At 38.8% G+C, this 14730-nt stretch overlaps 1 long non-coding RNA gene across 1 annotated transcript in view; it reads right to left on the reverse strand.

Annotated features, from left to right (window-relative positions):
• Positions 1 to 10120, reverse strand: part of LOC110460689 — a 19767-nt gene extending 9647 nt beyond the window's left edge. The window contains exon 1 of the long non-coding RNA XR_002464048.1: positions 10032 to 10120. This is a non-coding gene — a long non-coding RNA (uncharacterized LOC110460689). The remainder of the gene's footprint in view (positions 1 to 10031) is intronic.
• Between the last annotated feature and the right edge of the window lie 4610 nt (positions 10121 to 14730).

A 14730-nucleotide genomic window follows, 5' to 3' on the forward strand; every position in this document is an offset into this window, starting at 1 on the left:
TCCTCATCTCAACACTTCCTTCTCCACCTAAACTCCTCACACCTCATCTCAACTCTTCTTTCCTCAACTTAACTCCTCACACCTCATCTCAACTCTTCCTTCCCCACCTAAACTCCCCACACCTCATCTCAACTCTTCCTTCCTCAACTTAACTCCCCACACCTCACCTCAACTCTTCCTTCCTCACCTGAACTCCCCACACTTCATCTCAAACCTTCCTCCTCACCCTAACTCCTCACACCTCATCTCAACTCTTCCTTCCTCAGCTTAACTCCCCACACCTCATCCTAACTCTTTCTTCCCCACCTAAACTCTTTACAACTCATTTCAACTCTTCCCACCTCATCTCAACCGTTCCTTACTCACCCTAACTCCTCACACCTCATCTCAACTCTTCCTTCCTCAGCTTAACTCTTCACAACTCATTTCAACTCTTCCCACCTCATCTCAACCTTTCCTTACTCACCTTAACTCCTCACACCTCATCTCAACTCTCTCTTCCCCACCTAAACTCCTCACACCTCATCTAAACTCTTCCCTCCTCGCCTAAACTCCTTATATCTCACCTCAAATCCACCCATCTTATCTCAACTCTCAAAGTTTAATTTATTTTCTACCAAAGTGTGCCAGGCTACACATAAATCATATCTACACAAGTTTGAAGTGTTCACAAATATGTTTAGAAATGTTCACAAATATGTTTAGGTTTGTCTTTAACTGTTTTGACCATGACAATGGTCAATGTTACCCAGTTCAATAATGTTAATTATCAGTTATGCCGGCAAGTTTAAGGCTATATCATGACTTTAATTCTAATTGCTATCTTCGAAAACTTTTGAAACATTTTGACCCATATAACCTTAAAGCAGTTGATTATAATCTATATGAACATATGTGATATCAGTGCTCTGTAAACCATTTTAATCAAAAGTTGACAATGGAAATCACTAACAATTTAGTGTTTTGACTACAAAATTCCAATCGTCAGAAAAAACGCTGTATCAAACATTGCCAAATACTATTCTACATGTTTAAAGTAACAATGACATTGACCTTCTGTTCAAACGAAAAAAACAATGAATTTGCCTTTTTTCCTTGAAAACTGTAACAAGTTTTCAATTCAAGATATTTAATTGTTCCAAAACAAAGGGATTAGACAACAGGTATAGTCTGTATAGGTTTTCTCTCATACCTGATTTAATTGAGTCTGTTTTATGGATACCCAACAACAAATTAAGTCGTCAAAGATGATGTCACAGAGCAATACATATAGTGTTCCGCAACGAATGTAGAAATACAGCATAAAGATATCAAACTGCATCAAAAACAATCAATATTAATATTTAAACAGACACATTAAACAATCGAACTGGTAACTCGTCATGAATGCTGATTACCGGTTGACGGTGTTAAAACAAACGTGTTGAAAGGCGAGTTGCTAGTAGCTGTTAGTTAGTTACTAGTCGCTATTGGTTAGTTACTCGAAGCTGTTGGTTAGTTACTAGTCGCCGTTGGCTAGTTACTAGTCGCTGTTGGTTAGTTACTAGTAGCTGTTGGTTAGTTACTAGTAGCTGTTGGTTAGTTACTAGTCGCTGTTGGTTAGTTGCTAGTAGATGTTGGTTAGTTACTAGTAGATGTTGGTTAGTTACTAGACGCTGTTGGTAAGTAACTAGTAGCTGTTGGTTAGTTAGTCGCTGTTGGTTATTTGCTAGTAGCTGTTGGTTAGTTACTGGTAGCCGTTGGTAAGTAACTACTCGCTGTTTGTTAGTTACTAGTAGCTGTTGGTTAGTTACTAGTCGCGGTTGGTTAGTTGCTAGTCGCTGTTGGTTAGTTACTAGTCGCTGTTGGTTAGTTACTGGTAGTTGTTGGTTAGTTACTAGTCGCTGTTGGTTAGTTACTAGCAGCTGTTGGTTAGTTACTTGTCGCTGTTGGTTAGTTGCTAGTCGCTGTTGGTTATTTGCTAGTAGCTGTTGGTTAGTTACTAGTAGCTGTTGGTTAGTTACTAGTCGCTGTTGGTTAGTTGCTAGTAGCTGTTGGTTAGTTACTGGTAGTTGTTGGTTAATTACTAGTCGCTGTTGGTTAGTTACTACTAGCTGTTGGTTAGTTACTAGTCGCTGTTGGTTAGTTGCTAGTCGCTGTTGGTTAGTTACTAGTAGCTGTTGGTTAGTTACAAGTCGCTGCTGGTTAAGTGCTAGTAGCTGTTGGTTAGTTACTGGTAGTTGTTGGTTAGTTACTAGTAGCTGTTGGTTAGTTACTAGTAGCTGTTGATTAGTTACTAGTCGCTGTTGGTTAGTTACTAGTCGCTGTTGGTTAGTTACTAGTCGCTGATGGTTAGTTACTAGTAGCTGTTGGTTAGTTACAAGTAGCTGCTGGTTAAGTGCTAGTAGCTGTTGGTTCGTTACTAGTCGCTGTTGGTTAGTTAGTAGTAGCTGTTGGTTAGTTACTAGTAGCTGTTGGTTAGTTACTAGTCGCTGATGGTTAGTTTCTAGTAGCTGTTGGTTAGTTACTAGTAGCTGTTGGTTAGTTACTAGTAGCTGTTGGACGTCTGCTTCCGTCAAATCACAGCTGGGTAATGGAGTACGTGTAGCTGGATAAGGGTACATATAGGTGAAAATAAGGCATATTGTGACATCACGTAATTCAGTTCATGGAACCTTGACTTAATCGTTGCAATAGCATAAGGTCATTAGACATTATCTTACGAAATGAAAATAATAAATTTTCCATGAAAACTTGAAAATCGAAAAATTTATAATGGATGCAGATTTATTTATCGAATAGTTACAAATTATCCTAAGAGAAAAATGATAAACTTGTTTATTGGTCCTATCATTGCACCGACATGATAAAAATTGATGATGAATAATCCCGGTTAAACTGAACTCTACTTTCATTTGCGTTTGTATTTGTATCACTGACCTCATCACTCATATCTGAGTAACATATGACAAACACATGTAACTGATACCTTTGTCTTCGTTTATATTGTAATCAAATAATTCTATTAACATAACCTCATCCGGCATATATTATTGAACATTTTATTGCATTTTAAAATAAGACACCGGGATGAAAATCAGCCAATGAGGTCCCTCTTTCTTTGTATCAGAGCTGGTGTTCAGAAACAGGTTTTGTACTTGGTTCGGTTTTTAACAAGACTAAATCAATTACAAACCTTTTCGACGATAGTGCTATCTTTCTCACGCTTCTTTTAAAATTCAGTTCGAGAGAACTTGTGGTGAAGTCGAACTTTAAATCGATAAAATCTTGGTGAAAATTTAACAAAGAAAACAAATAAAGACATCAATGAACATTGTTAATAGGACCAGAACCCGTATTCATTAACCGTTCTCATGCTCAAGCATGAATTCTGTACGCACACCAACTTTCATGTAACTTAAAGGAAACTGTAGCTTAAATCATGTCAAGCGATCAAAAAGTCACATGTAAACGTTGAAAACAGTGTTTGGCTTTATAGCTCCTTATTTTTTTTCCATATCATGGACAAAATAAGATTTTAATATTAATTTATAAAACAAGAAATTAGGCGTTAGCACATAATTCACGTGTTGGAGGGAAAATAGGGGAATATAGGATTAATCCCTATGGTAGAAGAAGGATTTTAAAGGTTTTACCTCTGTTTCCCCTATTTGACTCCACCTCCCTACGCCCGGGGGCACATCAACCGTTTATACCAAATAGAGTCCCCCTGGCCTACGGATGCTCCAGACTAAATTTAGTTCAAATCTGCTGAGCGGTTCAGGACAAGTAGTGTTTTAAAGGAAAGGAATATAACGGACGGACGGACGACGGACGACGCGCCATGGCATAAGCTTCGGGCAGGTGAGCTAAAAATGCTCTTTAAAACGATACCAAAGAATCAGGAAATACGACGACATAATGTTTACATCGTGACCAGAACGAGACTACAATTTTTAACAGAAAAAAAAAATATATCGCGGGGCCGCTATCATCATCAATTAGCGAAGTGTTGGTTCGTCTATTGAGCCGATACGTCGATAGGGGGGGGGGGGGGTTCTATCTGAAGCTGATACGGATCCGTATCGGCTAAACGGCCTGGGGAGAACCCTGAAAAAGACGCCTGACCTATATCGGCAGAGAGACGAACTTTCCAACATGGCGGTCAGTTCAGATTTCGATTTCGGTTATTCACACCGGGCTGCTCCATTACAAGGCAAGGGATCGATGTACTAAACGGCCAAGGCAGAAGAAGCCGGGTATTAATATTAGCACCTCGTGCCCTGGGGTAGACTTGTTGTTACCGTTCAACTCTGACTGGCGATTAATGAATTGCCTCCAACTGTGTCAACTCTTAAGCAATTAAATCAAGGATCCTCAGTCAAGAGTGGGGGTAGCTGCTAATTAGTCTGTGATGACAGTTAGTATAAACTTTTAACAGCAATATAAGAGCTGATTGATCATTACAGAATTGAAAACCAAATACATAGTTTACCGAAACGGAAATGTAACTAACACCTATAAAATCGAAAGCGGATACTGGCACTAAGTCCGGAATTATAACTTTTTTTACAATGAGGCAAATCTATTCACAGTTAGATTCATGAAAGATGAAAATTGAGGTTGTTGTATTTGTTTTGATAATTAATGCATCAAACGAAGATAAATATTCTCGAAACTTTACATTTTGATGACTAGGAAATAAGGGTTCTACGCCACTTTATCCCTCCCTCTATATTTATAGTAAATCCCTCCCTGACGGGGTGGATCAATGAGGGACCAGTGAGGGATGAGGGACTGACCCCATGAGCTTTCATAAGAATTCCCTCTCAAAGAGTTCTGCATAAAATCCTTCCCTCACTCTATATTTATAGTAAATCCTTCCCTGACGGGGTGGATCAAGTAGGGACCAGTGGGGGATGAGGGACCATGTTATTTTTAGGCCGGTTTCGGGTTTTCCAGTACATATAGGGTCCCTCCAATAGGTATATATAGGGATCCCTCACTGACGTGAGGTATCATAGTGAGGGACCAGGTTATTTTTAGTCTTGTATAGTTTTTTTTCCATGTATACACATCATCATTGAAGATGACATGTCCAAACTTGCATTATTCCTTTAGATAGATCCCCTCCACACATTCCTTTAGATAAAAATATATAAAAACATGTTCAAACTTGCGATAGTCTTGTTAAATAAAAGGGGAGGTAGCACCTTACGATGCCATATATATCCTTCCCTAAGACATCACCGGTGACCTTTTTCGGCGTTAACATCACGGTTATTTTAAGAACAGACGGTTTTGTCCATATTATGATATCGTAGTCAGCTGAGGGACCAAAGTGTTGAAGTTGTACACACAGCAGACAGCTTTTGAGAAAAATAGTGAAAACCAGTCGAGCGTCTCTTTACCTGTAGAGCGCCCTCATATCGCTGTCAGTCAAGGTATATGCATCTTTATTATACCTTCTGTTAAAACCTCATAATCTGATTGGTTGATAAAGATGTGAACATTTTCAATGTCACTTGCTCGTTTTACAAAGATAAAGAAGACAGGGTGACATTCCAAAAAACATCACATGCACCAAACGTATGCGTGCACGGTTCGTCCCAGTGCCAGGGTATTATCAAATCACATTCATGGTTGGTTCATTCGACAACTGTTGAGATGAAGTCTTGGTTTATGTCAAATCAACACAAGGACCTTTAAAAATGGTGAACGTGTTGAAACACCTAAACATGACACTCGGTATAATAAAATAAAAATCACATTCATGAGAGGGCGATATTGCATATTTTCACCCCAAGGAAGCATTGTTAACCGAGGCGAATACTATCAGCTGTATATACACAAGTAACAGTGTCACTATCGTGTGGAGAGGGATAGACGTCAACACAAGGACCTTTAAAAATGGTGAAGTGGGGAAACACCTAAACATGACACTCGTTATAATAAAATAATGTGTTCGGGATTGGAAACATAAGCGGAACCAACCATTCTGACGCGACTTGTCTCTCCACCATCTATGGTGGTGGTGGTGGCGTCGACGGCGGCGGATACGCATGAGTGATTTGCGGATATGGTTGATTGCCTCCGCGAATTGTTTTGATGTGTATCCGCAAATCACTCATGCGTATCCGCCGCCGCCGCCGCCGCCACCACTGCCAGGAGGAGCTATTTGCTGCATCTGTTGCTGCTTCTCCTGCTCCTCCTCAAGCATCTTGACTCCGACCCCTCATCCTATCATATGAGAAATAACTGAACTAATTGGTAGTGAACTGGAAGTGACATCTATCAATCTATCAATCAATCAATCAATCAATCAATCAGTGAAATGAACAGCGTGTACAATAGATGGTGGAGAGACAGGTCGCGTCAGAATGGTTGGTTCCGCTTATGTTTCCAATCCCGAACACTGGAGATCCTATTACCAGAAAGTGTTGGAGGATGAGAACACTAGGTTTCGGATTGAGGTCAATACTGACATGGATGAAGAGAATTCCGCTTGAATGCTACAGCACAGATACCGCAACACCCACCCCAGACCATTGTATACTCCACCTGGGTTGTTGGAGTTGTGTGGGCAGGAGAATAACACTTTCTCTAATATTCCATGCGTACGGCGACTTCGGGGATTGGAAGGCCGGAGTGTTAACCACTCGACCGATCCGCTCATTCTGAAAGCTGTATTCTGAATCAGTAGATATAACAGACCAACAAAAGCTACGCTCTTTTAAGGCTTTGCCTTTTCATATTACAAAATTAAGTCCCCTTGACCTAAGGATGCTCCAGACTAAATTTAGTCCAAATCTACTGGGCGGTTCGGGACAATGTTCTATAAAATGATACCAAAGAATCAGGAAATACGGCGACAATTATGCTTACATCGTGACCAGAACAAGGCTACGATTTTTAACCGAATTTTTTTTCGTGGGGCCGCTTACATCATCTTTTAGCGAAGTGTTGATTCGCCTGTTGAGCTGATATGGCAGGGAGGATTTCAACCTGGAGCTGATACGGCTCCGTATCGGCTAAATGGCATAATAAAGACGCCGGACCTATATCGGCAGAGAGACGAACTTTCCAACATGGCGGTCAATTCAGATTTCGATTTCGGTTGTTCACACCGGGCTTGCTCCATTACAAGGAATGGGATCGATTTAATACCCGGCCAAGGCAGAGGAAGCCGGGTATTAATATTAGCACCTTGTGCCCTGGGTTAGACTTGTTGTTACCGTGCAACTCTGACTGGCGATGAATGAATTCACTCTAACTGTGTTTAATCAATGATCCTTAGTCAAGAGTGGGGGTAGCTGCTAATTAATCTGTGATGACAGTTGGTATAAACATTTCACAGCAACATAAAAGCTGATTGATCATTACAGAATTGAAAACCAAATACATGGTTTACCGAAACGGAAATGTAACAAAGAAGGTATAGAAGGGAAGATGTTGAGTAGTATACGTTCTTTGTACAGAGATTGAAATGTTGTGTCAAGTATAACAAAAACATGTCAGACGTTTTTCAGTGTAAAAATGGATTATTTCAAGGAGAAATTATGCCTCCTCTATTGTTTTTTTTGTATGTCAATGATTGAGAAATGAATTTCTTAACAGAAGGGTGTCCTTCTATAGAGCTATATATTTTCAATGATGTATGCAGACGATAAGGTGTTATTGGTGGAAACTTCTGAGGGATTTCAGAAAATGTAAGATAAATTATTACTTTATACAAATACATGGAATTTTACGGTTAATACTTCTAAAACCAAGGTGATGATTTTCCGCAGCGGAGGTAAATGAAGAGAAGAAGATAAGTGGTACTTTGATGGATGTGTATTTGATATTGTAGATGAATTTAATAACCTGGGGATATTAATGAATTATAATGGTAAATTAAAATAAATAAAAAAAATCGCTGAACAAGGAAGAAAAACATTGTTTTCAGTATCAAACGTGTCTAAGAAAAATTATTTTAACGTTGAAACTCAGCTTCATGCTTTCGAAATATATGTCTGTAGTATTTTTAATTATGCAGCGGAAGTTTGGGGCTTTTACATTTAAGTTTTTGTATAAAGATTATTAGGGGTTAAGAAATCTACGGCAAAGTTTATGGTTTATTAAGAATTAGGAAGATTACCTTTGGAAATAATTAGGATATTTAGATTTTTCAAATACTGGTTAAAATTAAAATAACCTGATAATTGTGTGTTTACATGCATGTTAACAAAAAATGTTAGGAAACGGTAGTGAATGGATGAATGAAGTAAGAAACGAGCTATTTAGAATGGGAGTAGGGTACATATGGCAATATGGAGATACCTATACATCCGATTACATTATGAATATGATTAAAACAGAATGTGTGATATATTTAAACAAGAATGTAAAGAACAAATAGATTCATCTTCTAAGTGTTCACTGTACAAGTTTATTGGCGAAAATTTCTGTGTACAACCATATCTAACAAAACCAATAGGAAATACAAATTTCATTGGATTTTTTCGTATTTTTGTTATCTGACAGTTGTTGGGTGCGGAGAAAAAGGCGGCGTAAGTTGAGCTCCGTGTCTAAATTTGGAGACAAACCGTTGATTACGACCCATTTGTCTAATCCAGCTACAGTCTACATTATGTACATATGACGTCAATCCATCTCCATTCGATAGTGACACTGTTACTTGTGTATATACAGCTGATATAGATGTATACACATTGACTGACAGCGAGATGATGGCGCTCTACAGATAAAGAGACGCTCGACTGGTTTTCACTATTTTTCTCAAAAGCTGTCTGCTGTGTGTACAACTTCAACACCTTGGTCCCTCAGCTGACTACGATATCATAATATGGACAAAACCGTCTGTTCTTAAAATAACGCCGAAACAGGTCACCGGTGATGTCATAGGGAAGGATATGGCATCGTAAGGTGCTACCTCCCTTTTTATCTAACCGAGACTATCGCAAGTTTGAACATGTTATTATCTATTTTTATCTAAAGGAATGTATGTGTGTGTGTGTGGGGGGGGGGGGGGGGGGTCTGTCTAAAGGAATGATGCAAGTTTGGACATGTCATCTTCAATGTAGATGTATATACATGGAAAAAAAACCTACACCAGACTAAAATAACCTGGTCCCTCACTATGATACCTCACGTCAGTGAGGGATCCCTATATATACCTATTGGAGGGACCCTATATGTACTGGAAAACCCGAAACCGCCCTAAAAATAACATGGTCCCTCATCCCTCACTGTTCCATCATTGATCCACCCTGTCAGGTAGGGATTTACTATAAATATAGAGGGAGGGATAAAGTGGCGTAGAACCCCCATTTCCTATTCATCACGTATTGTTGTTTTCTTCCCTCCTACAGAAAAAAATATAAATGAGATAATACCATGCTAAATGCAGTATCATATTTGTTTTAAATGTCTCACTTATTTAGAGAAAAATATCTCACTTTTTTTACCACAACTCACTAAAATTTTAACTGATCTCACTATTGTGCAACGGAAAATTTTGACATGTTATGCCATTACACACCTTTATTAGTGTTAGAAAATGAGTTAATGATATATTTTTAAAAATCTATTTTATTAGAAAAATATGTTTAATATATGAATATAAGAACATTAATTAAGAATTTTAAACATATTTCTAATGTTATTTAGGACCTAATCTCACGATGGCTTGCCATGGTAATCCAAGATTTTTCATTTTCGCTTTCAGTTCTAAAAAGTTATAGTGAAACTGCTTTTTTCTTAAAATGGCTTCCATCCTACGTATTATCTCATTTATGTTATGTATACCGTTTAATAACGGTTTTAAAATTTGACGGCAGAATGTGATACCCGGACAAAACACCACGACTGCATTGTTAGCGGTCAGGGAAGCTTTGGGTGATACCAATGACGTCATGATTAAACATGCGTGACAAAGCAACAGACAACACAGATAGCATTTATAGTGGATTTGATAGTAATATGTCGTTGTCTTGATTAAATATATACAAACTACGAATCAGTTTACATATTTTATCATATCTACTTACCTGTTGATGATTTTACACCTTTGTTTTGACAATCTTCAGGTTTCTATGCTCGTCCGCTCAATGCGTCTTCACCACACTGAATTCGTCGGAAAAAGGAAGTATATGAGGTCGGATGTGACGTCCCTAAATCATGTATATTCATTAGATGCATTCGATCCTTACGTCATCTAATTTAACATGTCTTTGTCGCAGATTCAATAAAGTCTAAAGTCTTGACAAAGGAACATTTTCGGTGACATATTTTCTCAAGATATTGTCTTACAATTCATACTGGACTCCTAATTTTCTAACCTGCCTGTTAAACAGTTTTTTTTTTAAACGGGGTGTATTTCATACCACGTACATTTATACCACAGGGACCTGCGCATTTGTTACAGCTATACATTTGGACCTAAACTAAGGTGTTCAGAGTAATTTTACATGTTTTAGGGATTTAGATCAACTTTCGGTAAAAAGGACACCCCAATGTTTCGTATCTATAATCATTGGGTGTGTCATTTATTTGTCTTAGTTTAGGTCCAAATATAGCTGTACGGTCCCTGTGACAGCAACATGAACATGAGAAACGATCCTCTGAAAAGTTCGGAATAGATAAGACATAAGATTGGGCCTAATGTAAGTCGATCCAAACCGGTGTAACACTCTGAAAATGACCCCCACCCCATGATTAAATAGTATATAAATATTGAGGTGTCAATCTTACCGAAAGTAGAACTAAACCCCTTAAATATGTATGCTGCTCACTTATGTGTCTAGTTAGGGAGAAAGACGTAGGAGTAAGATAATACATAATACTGCCAGAAAATCAACCAGATCACAGAAAAGGATTATTCCTATCCCTTAACTCATTCACCCCTGAAATTTCATAATGAACTATTCCATCCAATTGAATTTGAAGAGTTCAAATGTGTCTTCAGGCAAGAGCTTAGCTAGGCCCATTGATATGTGTAAGCGAGTCCAGGGCAGGGCCCTGGTGAGGGCTCAGGGGAGCGAAGCCCCCCGACGGAAAATGACTTTTAAGATTTGATGAAGCATTCAAATTGTTATCCGAGACAGATTTTTAAAGACATATTTTAGTGTCAAATGCGCTGAAATGAAGAACGCATAACTTATGTTCGCTATTATGTTTATTTTACACTACATGTTAACCAGCCAACATGCAATTTGCAGCTTACAGCTAAAATATCTAGATAAAAGACACTTTTCTTTTCTTTTGTGGTCTGTGCTACGTTGTCCGTATTTATAGAAAGAGCTATGGCGGGTTGCTATGCCTATTTCCCCAAAGTTAGTGCGTGCGTTCAGCCGTGTACTGTTATGACGCGTCCTCAGGTTTTTTTGTATACAGGTACATGTATATACGTAGCTCTATCGGAATCCCGTGTCTAAGAATAGATTATTGTAAACAGACGAAAATAAGGCCAAGGCTAATATGAAAAGGCAAAGCCTTAAAAGAGCGACAGATAACAATACCACACATCATTATCACCATCTTCCATGGGTGACTCGTCCGATAGCATTCGCTCATAACGAATCTTTTTACGGGGAACATCGTCTTCCTCGCTTTTTCGTTTTAAGGAAAACTGCTCATGGCACCAGTTTTTGACGTGCTTTTGCAAGTCGTGGGTATTTTCAAACATCAATCCACAATCATCACACGAATGAATTTTACCTTCCATGGCGTGAGGGACAAGTGATTTGGTGTGCTCTGGATATTCTTGTTCTCTACGACTGTCGTTGTCTAAATGATCGATTTCTTGCCTCTTACCCTCTGGATACGTCTGTTCTCCACGACTGTCTTTGTCAGAATGATCAATTATTTGCCTCGGATCCTTTTTATACTGACGCATAACACTACCGCGTAAACGAAGTTGTGCAAGAGTAGTGGGCTTCCAATCTATCAATAGATACCCATAAGGTTCGGAGATTGCGTCATCAAATTTACGAATGAAATGCTGACTTTGTCCAGGATACATTTGTTTGGCCAAAGTCATAATTTGAAGTTTATCGGCGGGGTTGTTAAACAGAACAAGATAATGACAATTTCTTCTCTGTGTAGGGTCTTTGTTGTAGTATAAATTTTGGTTGATTGCAATGACAGAAAGGTTTCTATGATGACTTCCTTCCGTGAATAGCTCGTTGATGCGAGAATCTTTCGAGGCCGTGGACATGAGGTCATCTATCACGATTAAGTTTCTTGTATTAACGTCTAGAAACGAATCATTCTCCAGGTCAATGGGGATTCCCTGAATAAATTATATCTTAGGAACGACGGTAGACTTAATTATGTCATACAGCGGCTGCCTTGTAAAGCCATATGGTTATCTGGGGTGGAGGAGATATCCTACCAGTACAATGTTGTAGAAGCATCTTGACAAAATAAGTTTTCCCACAGGTCGTCGGTCCGGAAATATTTGCCGTGAATGGATGCTTAAAGACGAAATTTTGCGGCACTTCTTGCGGCACCTGCTGATCGGAGAACATTATACTTTCATCTCGGCTTAAATGTTTATCTCTCTTATGCCGAAGCAAATCTTGAGCTCTGGAATATTCTTTAGTACAGAGATTACACATGTGTTTCATTTTGATGTTAATCCTTCAACGTATGAGACACAAATGACGGTTAATGAAATACGTTGGTCTTTTTATACCCCTCCGATTACACGTCTTCCATTTCACTTTCTTTTATCCAGCTATTGAACTTTTTAGGATAACCGAGCCACTTGACATACACTTGCGATATGCCATTTCTCTTGCGATGTTTTAGCCCCTTTTCCACTTTGAACAGGTCGTCTCTTTCTTTGTCAACTCTTTGTAATTCGCTCATGTAAAAAGGTTCCTTTTATCGGATCCCCGTCGAAATCAACTATTTTATACACGGGTATTCCTTGGCGAAGGTACCTCGTCTTGATTGTAAACACTTCATCTGTCCACTTTTGTTCGTAATCTCGTTGAAAAGTACGCCTGTTACTGGATATTCTGACCACGTCTCCGACCTTGAACCTGTCTACGCACTGACGTTTCCATACGAGGGCTTCGTTGGTTTTATTTATATCATTTGGTGACTTTCCATTCAAGGAGCTGTGAGGTCTTGCATTGTAATTTCGGACAATGTCCTGCAAGACGTCAAGGTAGTGATACGTTCGTTTGTGTGTAAAATAGCGATACATCAGAACTTTTAAAGTCCGTATTACTCGTTCGGAATAATTCGCGTGAGTGACGTTATGCGTGACGTAATGATTCACTTTTTCCCGATCGAGAAAGGCCTTCACCCATCTATTCTTCCATTCACTTCCCGGGTCCGAACGTACTTCCGTCGGATTTCTACCGGAACTAAAAATCTTCTTGAAACCGTCTATAATAGTTCCGTGAAATTTGTTTTTTAACGGAACGACCCATAAATGTAGCGTGAACACGTCAATGGCGACGAATAAGTACCGCATTCCCCGTTTTCACTGGATATGTTTGATACATCTGCAAGATCCACACCCCAAAGAGCATCGATACCTTGAGAAATCACTGTTCTCGTTTTAAACCTACGACGGAGTGAACGCTGTAGGCTGTAAGCATCGGTATTCTGTAAAAATCGACGAATGGCATGAATTCCGACTCTGTATTGACCCTCCTTCCTGATGTATTTGTAGATTTTCTCAGGACCAGCATAACTAATAGGACTGTTTAAATCAAAGTAGATATTTTCCAAGTGCTCTTTCCAATCCATGATGGTAGAATGATTCGATGATACACTTTCCACAGTTTTTATAGGTTAGTCATACCATAATCGGTTAAGACCGGCTGAGCTAAAAATAAACCTGACCGCAAGCGTATGTACTACCTGGTCACTAAGTGGGTCAGTCCCTCGTCCCTCACTGGTCCCTCATTGATCCATCCCGATAAGGAGGATTTACTATAAATATAGAGGGAGGGACTGATTTATGTAGAACTGTCATTTCCTATTCATCAAAGATGAGATGTTACAGGCTGGACAGATAATGACAAAAAAAACAGGCTGAAAACATGTATGGAATATGTTTTTCTTAAGGGAGGCTGTATAAACACATTATGAAATATCTAAAATCATGATGGAAGTCCATTTTACCCGAATTACCTGACGTTATTTTAAATACCTTCAGTTCACACTGTAATCTCTGTATAAGGGATAGGAATCAGTTTGTTTTTTGGGTTTTATAAATCCTTGCACCACTTTTAAGTCATATGTATAAGAAAGGACTGCCAAATATCTGATTCTTTGACAACTTTACTACAAATATATAGCAGGAGTTGAACTTTCTATACATGGAGTTTCCTCACAAGATGCTGATAACCGAAAAGAGTCTGATTTACCTTAATCATATCTTTTAGAATACTGTGTTTTAATGAAATGTTATACATGTATCTCTTCGATCCACTAAACATCAACAAACAACATTTAAACCCTTCATTCCCTAAATCTGTTATTAAAAGGATTGTAAAAACAAAAACAAAAAAAAACATGGGCATTGTTTTCACTACATGAAGATGTTCATGTATGGGTGGGAACCATTTTCTTTGCTTCAAGAATGCACTTCCTGTTTCCCCACTTGACGTCTACTTCCGGACGAATTTCTTTTTGACAATTTGTAGAAAGGGGAAGCAACTCTGTTTACGCACGTATTTGTTGACATTAAAGAGCTTCGCTCTGGCGTTCGACAGCTACGCTCTT

The sequence above is a fragment of the Mizuhopecten yessoensis genome, unplaced genomic scaffold (assembly GCF_002113885.1).
Source record: "Mizuhopecten yessoensis strain PY_sf001 unplaced genomic scaffold, ASM211388v2 scaffold10451, whole genome shotgun sequence".
Taxonomy (NCBI): Eukaryota; Metazoa; Mollusca; class Bivalvia; order Pectinida; family Pectinidae; genus Mizuhopecten; species Mizuhopecten yessoensis.